Genomic DNA, 7,294 nt, shown 5'->3' with positions numbered 1-7,294 from the left:
GTCCCCAGCCGTGATCTAGCTGGGATGTCGCTAAGAGATCGGTAAACAACATTCACTCACATACTGTAGGTTTCTAACTTGTGACCAATTTGCAACAATTCTTAATTACTTGTCAGCAAATGGGACAGCAGGGTAGCATAGTGGTGAAAGCGTTCGCTGCCCGTCACGCCGAATACCCGGGTTCTATTCCCCACATGGGCACAATGTGTAAAGCCCATTTCTGGTGTCCCACGCCGTGATAGTGCTTGAAGATTAAAATAATAAATGTTATGAATAATAATATTGGAATAATACAAGCGGGGTGTAACCATACTCACTCACTGTCTGCAAATGACATACTGTGCACTTTGGTTGTAATGTCCGTGGTTATAATACCACCCTGAATAAAACGCCATATTTTTACTACAACGGATTTCCTGCCTGTGTAATACCCCGGTTTTAATACCAACTGGACCCGTGAAGGTCCCGGGGTAGAATAGGCCTTCAGCAACCCATGCTTGCCATAAAAGGCGACTCAGCTTGTCGTAAGAGGCGACTAACGGGATCGGGTGGTCAGGCTCGCTGACTTGGTTGACGCGTGTCATCGGTTCCCAATTGCGCAGATCGATGCTCATGTTGTTGATCACTGGATTGTCTGGTCCAGACTCGATTATTTACAGACCGCCGCCATATAGCTGTAATATTGCTGAGTGCGGCGTAAAACTAAACTCACTCACTCACTAATACCAACTGGACATAATGCCATTTGCCAAAGACTTTCGAAACAAACGTCATTCTCAATGTGTGCATGTAGTATGCATACCTTAATTAGTTAACTGACATGACTCACATTAATTGACTAAACTCATTAATGCTTACAGTGATCGGATAACACATGTGACAATGCACTTCCTGCCACGTACAACAACCAGTCACCTCCAGCCCCCAGCTGCTGGAATTCAAGGTTCATTCTGTACAGCTAAATCGCCTTGTTGATTGAATAGGAGCTCTAACTATCCTACCTGGATATAATGCCACCCTGGATATAATGCCATGTTTCCCCCTGGACAAACGGTGGCACTGTAACCAGGGCATGCTTATTTATTCTAAGATCAGATAGTACACGACTAAGGCGTAAGAAAACTTGTTAGTTTCTTATGAGTAAAGTTAGCTAGTACGTGTCTTTAATTCCTCCTACTTTTTTATTTCTAGGTATTACAACATGTACAACATACAAATTTTTTCAACATAACGTGAGTTAGTGAGCTTGGTTTTACGCCGCTCTTTGCAATATTCCAGCGATATCACGGCGGGGACACCAGAAAATGGGCCTCACACACTGTACCCATGTGGGGAATCGAACCCGGGTCTTCGGCGTGACGAGCGAACGCTTTAGCCACTAGGCTACCCCACCGCCCCTTCGACATGACGTACCTTGTAGATCCAGACATGTTCACTTTGATGGCATACATTTATACATCTTTGTTTAGAAAGATGTGCTTTGACAGTTGTGAGTATTGAGTTGTTAGTTGTATTTTGGACTATTATGCTGAAATTATATGTCAAGATAACATCTAACCACATTCTTAACAAATGTGATTAGTCACCGTCAGCTGCTTCTATACCCTACCAGGACCTCTTTATGCATGAAGACCAACATAAAAGAAATAGCATTCCGTGGACTAATTACCCTATTTCTAAACTTGAAATGGGCGAAAAAGGTTTTCCTTAAATCATTCTCATTCAGATAATAAGAAATTAGCGTCCGCATTTAGGACATATTGATTGTGCCAAACATATCTAATATTATTCTGTTGTTATTCCTTTTTGCGATAATTACGTCGTTGCATTAATTATTATTATAATATGTCATTACATTACTATGGCGTTCCTCGGACCCAACCGAAAACTGGATAATTGGAACAAGCTGGTAAACATGATACAAATATAGAACCTAGAAATAATAAGGAAACAATAACTGAACTTTAATAAGGGAATGTTGTCATTTACAACACCTACATATGTTGTGCCCTCAAACTTACATAACAGTTGTATATAGTACGCTTAAGCCAAGAGTAGGTTATAAGACTTGGTATGGTATTACCTATTTTTAGACAAACATGAAAGATGTGTAATGACAAATTTGATTACATCTGTGGTCAGATTGGAGATTGCTAACAACTACACTGCAGGATGTAATTCTCTAGGTGTATGGTACTGGCGTAAGGTATCAAGGTTACAGTGTAGGAGTACGTGTTATAAGCATATTGCGTCTTGCGTTACTTGAGAGTACGGTTCGAATCCCGGATGGGACTCAACCAATAAAGTACCAGAATTGGTACTTTACTAAGAAAGTGAAATCCCCAATATGACATATGTTGCGTTACTTGGTTTGGGATTTTACTCGCGCCTGTTAAATGTTGACGCCCAAAATCATTTAATTCACACCAAGGCAATGATTTTGCGACATACTTAGACAATAACTAAAGAGTGACGGGGAGTGACTGATTATCTTTCCCTAGTCATATTAATTCCGTAATTAACGTAACGAGGAAAATATAATGGGGTCATTAGTAAAGGGTCAAATGATATATAGCACATTTACAGAAATGTTTATCAGAAATAACAGAACGAAGAGTGTCATCACTTTTAATGTACTGACAAACGTGACACATCGTTACATACAGACAGACAATCAAACACCACCAGCAAACATCATTTGTGTAGATCAGTCCCCCAAAATGAACATGACGTGAGGTGAAGCACTCGGTTATTCAATATCGTGTGTGCCCTCCTCGTGCGATCAAGACACAGGCATACCTTGTTCTCATGCGCGTTATAAAGGTCATAAACTTAAAGAAAGCTTGTGGAATTGCGTTCCATTTCATTGAGCTCTGCGGAGTCCTGGGAGAAACACTGGTACTGGGTGACTCGTCGACCGAGTTCTTTCAAGGTATGCTCAATTAGGTTGAGGTCTGACGAGCATGCTGTCCACTGCATCCGGTCTACACTCTGCTGCCTAAGAATCCAGTGACAATCCTGTTCCTATGAGGAAGCGTTGTAGTCATACATTGAGGAGGATCGACCTTAAAAGGCATGCTTTGCTTGCAGGTATGCTACTGCTATAGAAATCAGAATCTCGTCGCTTTAACGTTGACATTACCGTCGATTACGTTCCGTGGAGTATGCCCAGTAGGAGCTATGTAAAGGATATACCACTCTCGCTCGGTTTTGGTTGGACATGTAAGCATGAGGGGTCGGTCCGCGGGTTCTCCTGACCCCTCATGCTTACATGTCCAACCAAAACCGAGCGAGAGTGTTATATCTGTCATATAAACCAAAGGAAAAGGCGATAAATATATCAAAATCGAGGTTTATTATGACGAACAGAGATGGACGATAAGCGAGTAACCGTTTACACTAAAAACTATCGGCCAAACACAGCAACTCACCCGCCAGCTGTAAACAGCACGATCTGCACGTGGTAACTGTCGCGACTACACGTGTCTGCGCGCTGGCTCGTCGTCAGTCGCTACTGTTACTTGGAAGAATATGGAGCGAGTCGAGGGTGATGACATTTTTATAACGCAATCGCAATCGCGTGAGATGGACAGCGAAAGCAGTGACAGTGATCGTGAGTTTGAGTTTAGATTCGGCGAACCCCTTGACAATAACGCCATTGATAAAGAACTTGAAATTTGTGTTCCTAAGTCTACAAAATACAAGAATGATTGGGCTGTTGCTGTGTTTACTAAATGGCAGGAGGAAAGACGTCAGTGAGCCATGAAATACAATTTGATTTGCCGAAGGTGTGTTTGTCAGAAAGCTTATTCGAAATGGGTGCTGAGAACCTTAATCTCGCCCTGAAATTTTTCTTGTTCGAAGCCCGGAAACAAGATGGAGGGTTGTATCCATCTCATACATTGTATGGTATATACACCTCGTTACAAAGCGCCACCAGAGCAAAGGGATGCACAGTGAACATGTTTGAAGATAACGAGTTTGAAGACAGTCGTCGATGTCTGGACGCAGTTATGCGCAAACGTTCTGGTGAGGGTCTAGGAGCCGGAAGCCAACAGAAACGATATCCCTCACTGAGGAAGAGCAGCTTTGGCAGTGTGGAGTGCTGGGAGACGACACCCCCAGACAACTTCTAGGTACAGTGATGTATCTTACAGGTTAGTCTTACTAAATACTCTATTCATGTACATATTGATTATAGTTATCGTAAGCCTTTCTATTCTTTGGCTGAAGAAAAAATGCTCAGATATAAATGATAATGTAGTTATTTTGGTCTTTTTGTAGGATTGCACTTCGCTCTTCGAGGGGGTAAGGAACACAGGACCTTATGATGTTTGCCAAACCACAAATAACGGGACCTCATACGGATGGCAATAGCCGAAAGTTCCTTCTGTACACCGAAGATGTGTCAAAAACAAACCTTGGCGGGTTGAAGCAGAGGAAACAAGCTCCAAAGAAAGTGCGGGCATATGAAAACATTGACAACAAGGACTGATGTTACGTCAGTATTTACCAGAAGTACAGATCATTGTGGTGAGTATATTTTCTATCAATGAATCAAAATTTAAAAACAAAGAAAATAAAAAAATAACAAATTTAACATCTATAAGATGAAAATATTAAGATTTTCTTTCAGTTAAGTGGATAAAGTATTTCAGAAATCATTCTTTGGTTTTTTTAATACAGTGTAGATTGCAAAACGACCGATTACTTCTACTTCACTCCTCGCGCCAGACCCAAGGATGGAAGTTGGTTTCTGAAAACCCCGGTTGGCCACAATACCCTCCAAACTACAGTCAAACGGCTTTGTCAAGAAGGTGGTTTACAGGGTAACAAAACAAATCATTCGGTGAGAGCTTCAGTTGCCACAAGGCTTTATCAGGCCAAGGTCGACGAGCAAAATGATTTGTGAAATGACCGGTAAGAATACATTCGACATTGCTAGACAATATTTTAATGTTTACATTGTAACAATTATCTCATTCACGCAACATACATTGTAGCCAATGGAAATAGCACTCAAGATTAATTACATTTGAAATAATCTAATTTCTAAGATCAGTCGCCATTATTTCACAACCTTTTATTAAGACAAAGCTTTGAGATATGTGATCTTACGAACACTTTATTTATGCTTTTGCCTCTTTCTTTCTAGGTCACAAGAGTGAAGCTGTTCGTTCATACAAACGGAACTCTGATGATCAAAAATCTACCTTGTCCGACGTCCTTACGTCAGCGCCAAAACGCCAGAAGGGTATCAAAGCTACATGTACGGTATCTCCAGACAAAGAACTGAATGTCAATGCCGGAAGTGACGTTGTTTCCAAGGAATCTAAACCGACAGACGTGTTCAATTTCAACATCTCGTGAAATGTAGTTTCAAGAAATAAAATCACTGTCTTTACTTGACTTTTTTCTCTTTAAGAATCTGAACGAAAAAATTGTCTCGTGAAAATCTTCTTTCAGGGCTAAATAGTATTCTAAAAATCCCAGGAACATTCTATGGATATATATATATATATATATATAGAATGTCCCTGGGATATTGTAAATGGCCCCGAAAGGAGGTTTACCCGACAAAAGAATAACCTGTGAACCGACTATAATAAGACACCCGAGGTTTATATTCCTGCCGAAACCATGACCGACATTCGCCAAATCGTTATACGTGGCCACAGTTACATTTGTGATTCTCTCTCCACTGCGACGATAAATCTTCTGCCGACCACCATGGAAGGACGACTTAAAACGGCGGCCATGATGTCTGCCGTACTCATGATCTCGAACGCCAGTACTGCCTGTGACGAGAGGTTTGGTTGGACGAACTGCAGGTCGGCTACAGCGCAGTCCGTCTGCCCTTCAACATCGACGAACGATGCAGCTGCATATCATTTCATTGTTAACATTGAAGTATTGTATCTGGAGATCTACTGCGTAAAGGAATCTGTTACGTAATGCAGTGTTTAATCACATGCCTATTGTCTCGGACTCTTGTGACTCGGGGTCGAACTGGCCAACGTGCATATTCCAATCCCTACCACAGTCTACAAAGTCTGACCGGTATTAAAGAGGTCAGCAAGGTTGCTGCTGTGTTTGACCAGATTCCAAAAAGCCTATAGCCTAATCCCTTTCAAAAAGTGTCTAAAACCGTATCATTTTGAACTGCGGATTCAAACAGGTATCATATCACAGAACGACAGTTAAAAGCATCAATGCATGTGTATCGTCTTGCACCTACATGCGACATATAGGCAAAACTCATTGTCATTAAGTGACAGGTGGATTTCCATATTGACTATATGAAACAAAAGTGCCATTTGTAACAGAATGTGTCGGACGTTAATCAACGTAATACTGGCATTTCAACTGTCTGACGTGTTTTCTCTACTCTTTAGAAAGTTTTTAAAACATTCAGTTGTATATATTTCAAACAAAACGAGAAGATTTTGAAGTTTTAAGCAATAGTGCTACCGAGAGCATGAGTCGGTTATTGTTTTTATTACCTATGGCAGTTTTCAATCTAAAAAGTGTTTAAATTAATACGCGTGTGATATGGCTTCATTTCATTAGCTGGAATCGGCCATTCAGCATTCACCCAAAGGTGTAACCTAAGTGTAAAAATACTACTCTGTGTGACTGTGTCCTCCTTCATATGTGGGTAATAACTATGTAATGGACATAAAGTTAAAAGGGAGACAAATCTGCCGTTTAAAGAATATATTATATTGTCCGAGGATAAGGTAGCGAGTAACAGACAAAAGGAAGAGCTCATATGCAAATGAGTGATGTCACTGAGGTATACCCGATAACTTCCCGTTCATGGATGAGAAGTATGTATGATAGTATGTATTCTGGTGGTGACGCGTGGCAGTAAGGTCCCATTATTGTACACGACAGTAAAATGTCAGTATGCAAAAATCTCATTAGCGACATAAGAACATTTCTAAGGAATTTCTGAGCACTTTCATAAAACACGGCTCCTGATCGTTTGCAACAGATCCTTTTCGAGAGACCGATAGCTAAGATACATATTACTAACATGTTATTGAACGCTATGTATCTCAGCTAGCGGACCGAGTGGATTCGATTTTGTTGATATGAAAGAGCCCAAGAATACACACTTTTGCCCATCCGTACGTGGTTCCCCGTGCAGATATTCCATTTAGTATTATTGATGGACCGCTGAATGATACGAACCACCCAAAAGTGTAGGGTAAACAAGTCCTGTCTCAGTGGAAGCACGACCACCATGTCATCGTATTGCGATTAACGTAGATCGATGTTCACGATGTCA

The 7,294-nt window shown here is 41.0% G+C and overlaps 1 pseudogene; it reads left to right on the top strand.

Moving 5' to 3' along the window:
* The first annotated feature begins 3,997 nt into the window (after positions 1-3,997).
* LOC137271638 (zinc finger MYM-type protein 4-like) lies at positions 3,998-5,370 on the top strand (annotated as a pseudogene).
* The last annotated feature ends 1,924 nt before the right edge of the window (positions 5,371-7,294 follow it).

Source organism: Haliotis asinina, chromosome 2 (genome assembly GCF_037392515.1).
Source record: "Haliotis asinina isolate JCU_RB_2024 chromosome 2, JCU_Hal_asi_v2, whole genome shotgun sequence".
Classification (NCBI taxonomy): domain Eukaryota; kingdom Metazoa; phylum Mollusca; class Gastropoda; order Lepetellida; family Haliotidae; genus Haliotis; species Haliotis asinina.
This window is presented reverse-complemented; position numbering and strand designations above follow the sequence as displayed.